This window comes from Egretta garzetta, unplaced genomic scaffold (assembly GCF_000687185.1).
Source record: "Egretta garzetta isolate BGI_Z169 unplaced genomic scaffold, ASM68718v1 scaffold7, whole genome shotgun sequence".
Taxonomy (NCBI): Eukaryota; Metazoa; Chordata; class Aves; order Pelecaniformes; family Ardeidae; genus Egretta; species Egretta garzetta.
Genome location: NW_009260350.1, coordinates 912355 through 919097, shown reverse-complemented (window position 1 = coordinate 919097; position 6743 = coordinate 912355).

Genomic DNA, 6743 nt, shown 5'->3' with positions numbered 1-6743 from the left:
AGTGTGAAGGCCTTCTCAAAATGGTCCCTCGCTAGTTTCTTTGGGACTTTACTACCATGAGGGGAAAGTGGTCAAATGAGGTCACCAAAGGAGGTCTCTCAGCAGGTAACAGAGGTCAGATTTCCACCACCTTGAATCACTAGCATCAAAGTAAACATCACTGCATTGTTGTAGTAATAGTTTTCTACGTCAGTGTACTAAAGATCAAAGTGGGTACAAAAGTTTCGTCCTTCTGCAAAATACTAAACTACAGTACTGTAAAAGAAACCACAGCTAGTGGTGTGAGAGGGGAGAAAGATTTCCAAAGTGTTTTGGGCACTAGAGAATAGGGATAGGCAACTAAGTATCTTTTGAAAGTGCCTAACGAGGATTTAGATCAATAGGAGCTAGACACCTGACTTGTTCAGATGCTTTTGAAAACCATACTGGAAATCTAACTTGCATCTTGATGCTGATAGATATCTTTGAAGTCTCACTCCTAATATAATTGAGAATTGAGCCACTGTGTCTTCAGTGCTTCTGAAGATAAATGTTGCTGCCTTACAGTGCTATTGATTGGTATAAAAATAAAGGCTTTATATTAAACCACTTAATGTGACAGAGTGGGGAAAATGCAGCTATTCCTCTAATGTCCTTTAGTGCTTCTATGTCATAGGTAATCTTATTTTTGCTTTACTAATGTACTGGTATCGGTTCTCTTCATTTATTTATGTTTGCATAAATTTTCAACCATGTTTGAGAAATGCAGTCAAACACAGCCTGTGCTGAAAATTAATATGGTCCTTGTACAACCAAATCATTCTGTTGTAGGTGTGACGGACCCATACAAAGTGAGGTATCAGACATAGGGAAGCTAAATGACATCTTACTGCCCAAATCTGTATGACCCCTGGTGACAGCAGTGGGTGTGGAAGGCAGTTGTCTGACTGAGGAATTAGTGCCTGCTCTATATTTTGAGGAGCATATAAACAAATTTCATTATCTATGACAGACTCTGGAAATTACCTGTTCTTCATCAGCATGCATCTAGATTTGGATTTGGTCTGTTATTACTCTGCATTGCACCTGCCATTTTTTGGAGGGGGAAAAAAAAAAAAAAGAGCTATCATATGTATGCACTGAATGATGTTATTTCATGAAATGGTGGGGGGAAGTGGCAAAACATATTTCAACTCAGCATCTGTGTCCTGGGCAGGAAGAGTCTTTCTTCCACAAAGCTGCTCCAGGCTTCCATTTTTTGATGTGGTCTTCCTGCATGCTGAAGGCACCAACTAATGCCTGAAGTCCAGCTCTCTTTTCCTTCCTGCATGTATTACAGGCAGAGACAGATGGAAACTTGAAATTGCTGGCCTCAGCTCCTGGATCATGTTAGCATCTTTCGCTTCTTACAGGGCAGCTGCATTCTGCAAAACAGCAGTGTGCATGTATCTTGATATGTAACCTTAGAAGAGGACTTCTAAATATAAGAGGAGTTTCTTTGCTGCCGTATGAAGGGGGTCAGCCAGACGTTTAAACAACATGTGGTGTATGTTTCATCAGATTGCACAGCAAAAAAAAAAAATCAAGGGGACAATGTGAAATTAAACTCTTAGGGTGCCTCCCTGGGGGCGCACCCAGGAGTTTACATCTTGTGACTCGAAGACCAGCACTGGCTTTTCAATTTATGTGGTTGCAACTGTAGTCCATGAACAGTGTGGCTCGAAGCTCCAGAAGCTCTTGCTTTTTTACCTATGTCTTTGGATATGTGCTAACAGCATGAAGTGTGTTCTGCCTCTCAGCCTGGAGACAGGTTGTATCTGATGGCTACCGCAGTGTCCATGGCTCTCAGAATCAGTCCAGATGCATCTGCTGGAACAGTGTGCAAGCATCTCTCTCTAGGATCATTTCCTTACCTGGACGCTAACTTTGTCTACCAGTTATTTAAGATGGATTTTGTTACTGATTTGCATCAGTAGGGGAGAGACTGGGTCATCTTCCCAGTTAGTTTTTACTTTGTGTGCATTGTGTGTGCACATAGGTACAGGTGGATGTCTTTGAAGTACTGGATTCCCTAAGGCAAGTAAGATTTAAATACAAAGAAAGTCACTGGATTGATTTGGGGCCAAGCTGATAAGCCACATCCTGATTACCTGTCAGCTCTTCAGGAGCCTTTACAGAATGTGTTGTTTTGTGGAGGGAAGAGTCCATATCGCCAAACCTTCAATGGGGTAAACTAAGAGGAAGTTAAATAGATGTGGAACCTACCCTGACTTTGGAGGAGATACCTCCACAAAGTCAGAGACGTCAGAAGGCCTGTGCAGAGTAGTCTGCATGGCTGCTGCCTAACCCGCAGCTCTTCTGAGACCAAGCCTTCAGTCTTTCACAGGAAGTACCTTCAGGCTGAAGCACTAGTTTAATGTTGGTTTCTTCTTACTCTCCTCCCATCTCCAACCTCATTTTTTAGTAGGTCTCTGAGGGTGTGCAGCATTATGTTGGGGTAGAGGAGCTGAGAAGGGATGCAGTGGTCTACAAGTGGTTTTTATGCGTGCTCAGAGTTTTCCGTTTCCCAAGCACAACGGCATGTTCTGCATGCACAGCAACGGCATGTGTCCCTGAAATGTGAGTGAGCCTTTAAGGAGGCTGCCCGACTTCCTCTGCATCACTCCCTGGCAGCCTGGCAAAATGGGCTAAATTCAGAAGTGACCTAAAAGGAGGAGGAGGTTTGGAAACATCACTCAGCCAGTGTAAAGATGGAGGAACAAACTTGGAAGCCCACAGTAGAAAGGAAGGTTATAGTAAGAAATTTAACCAGAAGATTTCTGCAATTAATTTTATTGGTCTTGAACTCTAGGAAAAGTGCTGCTGCTGCTACCACCTCACTCACTCTTCATGGCACAGAAGCTACAAGAAGCACTTACTCCTGTCCTTTATAATGTGATTTATGGCATGTCTGAATTTGGTCTACCAGCTGATGACTGAGGATGCCTCTTCTGGTTGTGTCATATCTAGCTTAGGGCTGAGTCAGCTTCCACTTCACTTGCAGTGACTTCTCTTTGGCTAAATAAGCTTGCATCATGTTAAAGAAAAAGATCTTTGCTAGATATCAGTGGATTCATTGGGACTTTAAACTGCACAGTCCGAGACTTTAGGCCGCTACATTTCTTTTTCAACACATACTCTGGGATAAGAGAAGGGGGAACTCCACTGAAATTAAGGGATCCATGCCAAAGCAGGCTGTGTGGCAATGCTGAGCCGTGGCAGCCTCATGTACACATATCTCAACCAGCGTTTGATGGGGGCCTAATTGCCTTTTGATTTTAACCAATGCCAGGAGATAATCCAAAGAGTGAAAATGAGATTCTGGCATAGAGCACAAGTGGTTGGTGAGTGCTATCCCTTCCTTGGGGCTAGCACAAGGGTTTACCTTTGACTTTTTGTGCCTGAAAGGTTTGTAAGGCCATTCTTCACCCTACTTAATCAAAGACATACGTTCCCTTAACACAGATCTCTCCTCACCTCAGGTCTATCCTCTTTGGTCCTTACTGTCAGCTGCTGAAGAAAGATGGTAAGCGTTCCCTCCAAGGGGTTAGAATGACTCAGTAGTAGAGATGTCACTTTACTTGACCCCTCAGCCTGTACAGCACCGAAAGTGCTCTGTCATGACTGTTAGAACTTCGACAAAGTCTGCTGAGTCTCATGATCTTATGAGCCAAGAACCAAAATTCCTTAAAATTAATTTCTGAATAAGATGCTCTTTGTAAATTTTAATAGTCAGGCCAGGTCTAGTTCATGTTTATTAAACGTAGATGTGAGTAGGGGAAAAGGAGCTGACCTTGTGGCTAGTGACACAGTAAATAACACAGAGACCATGTGGCTCTTCATATCTTGCAGGTGCTTTACAAGCATCTCCTTTTAAAACCTCACATTGCCCTATGAAGTGGTGTGGTACAGTCATGCCACCCGATAAAGCATTTAATCAACTACTTTTATCTTGGTTTATGGGTTGTGGACAGTCTGAAAGTGGACTGTGCTTTTTTTTCAAGGGAATTTCCTATTCAAAATTACTCTGTTACATTTTCCCCTGATCCTTTTACTGTCCAGCCTGCTATTTGCAATTCAAACTGTTGTGATTCACCATACAATTTCCATGGTACCGCTTCTTTTTCCTGAGCGGACAACCATAAATCCTATGGCATTCACATTGTTGCTGTGATTGCTAATACCAAAATTTTGTATTTGTGTTTGTGATGTCTAAATTTAATGTTTACTTAAGGTGAGTATTTGTTCCACGGGAAAGTGGGCAGTGAACACAAGCAGGGTCCTCAATATACCAGAAAAAAAATAATCTACAGTTCTAAATTTGTGTTTAACTGAAAGGTTTTGCAATATTCACCCAGTCTAGCATCACCTTCCTTTGGCTGATGGAAAGCTAATAGCTAAAGGCAAAAGTAATTAAGATTCTTCTTGAAGGTCATGCTGGCAGTTAGTGTCAGAGGCAAGAAGATTTTTATCTAATTCTTTCTCTCCTTCTCAGTGAAAATGCTTACAGACACTATTCTTGGGCATCCCCCAAAATTGTAAGGCAATGTACACAGCTAAACAACTAAGGAACAAATTATCGTGGCACCAATGTCAGGAGTGTTTAGCGAGAGCTAAGCCTAAGTGGCCTGTTGCTGTGTCCCCTGTCTGAGACATACTAGAGAGAGTTGTAGTGATAAATTATTTCAATGGCAAGTGACACCTCTGACATTCTCACTAGGGAAGTTAACCAGGAACCTCATTTGTGACACGCATGGAAGTCTCAATGGAAGAATGTGAACCAGCTCCCCATCTGTTACATCCTCACCTGGCAGTAAGAAAAAGAAGGCTAAGATAGGTATGTAAAGGGGCAGGAGTAGAAAAGGCATTTTGTAGTCTTGCTTTGGAATGTGGAAGCTGGTCCTGGATGGAGTGGAAGAGGGGGAGTTTTTATGCCCTTCAGGTTGCAGGGCATGGAGGGAGGCAAAAAGCCCCAGACGCTGTTAAAGGGAGGAGCAAAGCAGTGGGTGGATGAGCTCTGCCAGGCCCCTGTGGCATGTCTTTAGCTAATCTCTTGCTTCCCACATCTGCATTGGCGGTTGTTTCCATACAACTGCATTAACAGCTGTAAGAGAATTGCACTCCCACTCAAGCTGATAGGAGAAAACAACACTTCAGTGCAGGTGAGGAGCATGCGTACAGACATGCTCATGAGGAGGCAGGGTGACAATTTAGTGGGCAGCAGTGGTGAGGTGAGGCCCCCATGGAAGACCCATCGTTCATGGTGTAATGTCATCTAGCTCTCTTAATTCATGAGGACACAAAAAGTGTTACAGGCTGATTGTTCTAGGACTGGGCAGGGAAGATGGAATCGGAGTTGAAGAGGAAGCAGTCATAGGGAAAAGAGGGAGGAGAAGGCAGCAATGGTGAAGCCCAACCACCAAGAGGTTGAGATGCCTATGTCCATTGCCTCTGTCCTGTCCACAGGCCAGTAACTCCCAAAGGTTTTAGCACGTAGCATACCACAGATGGACGGTTCATCACCATGTAGGGAGGAACCATCGCATTTTAATACCGGAACTTTAAATTGAATAATGCTTGGACCTACCATAGACTACTTACATAGCCTTATGAGCTATTAGTGGTCCTTGTCCTGGAGTTTATTGCCTATCTGTGGTTCTTAGAAGCAAAAATCATTGCAAAGAAGGGAGGATGGGCCCCAAAGTGAAGGTGCCATTGCTTGCAATGAGTCTGGCTGGCTGTCGTGCAGATCATTGCAATGGTCCTACTGGGCAAGTGATGGACAAGACATGGTAGCGCCGATCTCCAGCCTACGCTGCAGACAGTTCTGTAGCCATAACTGGCACACGCAGAGGCATGTGCATTGGTGCTGGCCAAAAAAGAACTGGGGAGAACAAAACAATCAGGTTTGGAGAATTTAGGAGTGCTAAGCTGTGTGACATATCAGAATAACAGCAGCTGCATTTTATAGCAGGGTAACTGTTCTACAGGCACTGGGGAAGAGCTGCCCACACGCATTCCGCTCACACCCCCTCCGGCAGGCTGTCCCGTGCTGAGGTACTGTACCCATGAAAAGACAAAGTGGGCGCAGCTGTGCCTCGAAACTGCGGGAGCCGGCCGTGCACTTGCGATTAGGCATGGTGAACTTGTCTGTCCTGGCAGAATTCTTCCCGCAGCGTAACAGCATGCCACAAGGATTCACTTCGTTTTGGTAGGAATTCTTCTGTTTGTTTGCAGGTTGCTTCAGTTGGTTTAGAAAAAAACCCAACCATTTCCTTGTAAAGAGAACAGCGACCCGGGACCCTGCAGGCCTCACAACTTGCTGCCTGTTAGGGAAGTGGAAGAAAGACAGCAACAGCTGGTGAAGAGCAAGGGGTAAAATGAGATAGAGTAATTGGAAATGCTTAGAGAAATGTATGAGTGTAATTTAATTTGGGAAACATTTATCAGTTAAGGACTTCAATCTCCATCTGTTCTTCCTCAAAGGAAAGCCAGCCGTGTGCTGGCGGTTTCGTGGTCTGCTTTGACCACCTAACAGTCAGCGTCCGTACAGCCGGCTCTTGCCCCCGTTTCACGAAGAGAGGAAATGCAAAATGCATTTATTGCCTAGTTCAGCGTCCGGCTGCTCGCTCATCTGCAATTCTCCGAGCTTATCCAAAACCTCCCTTGGGGTGGTGGTGTGGAGAAAACCGCTCGGAGAGGCAGGTAAGGAGCCGTCACCCTTC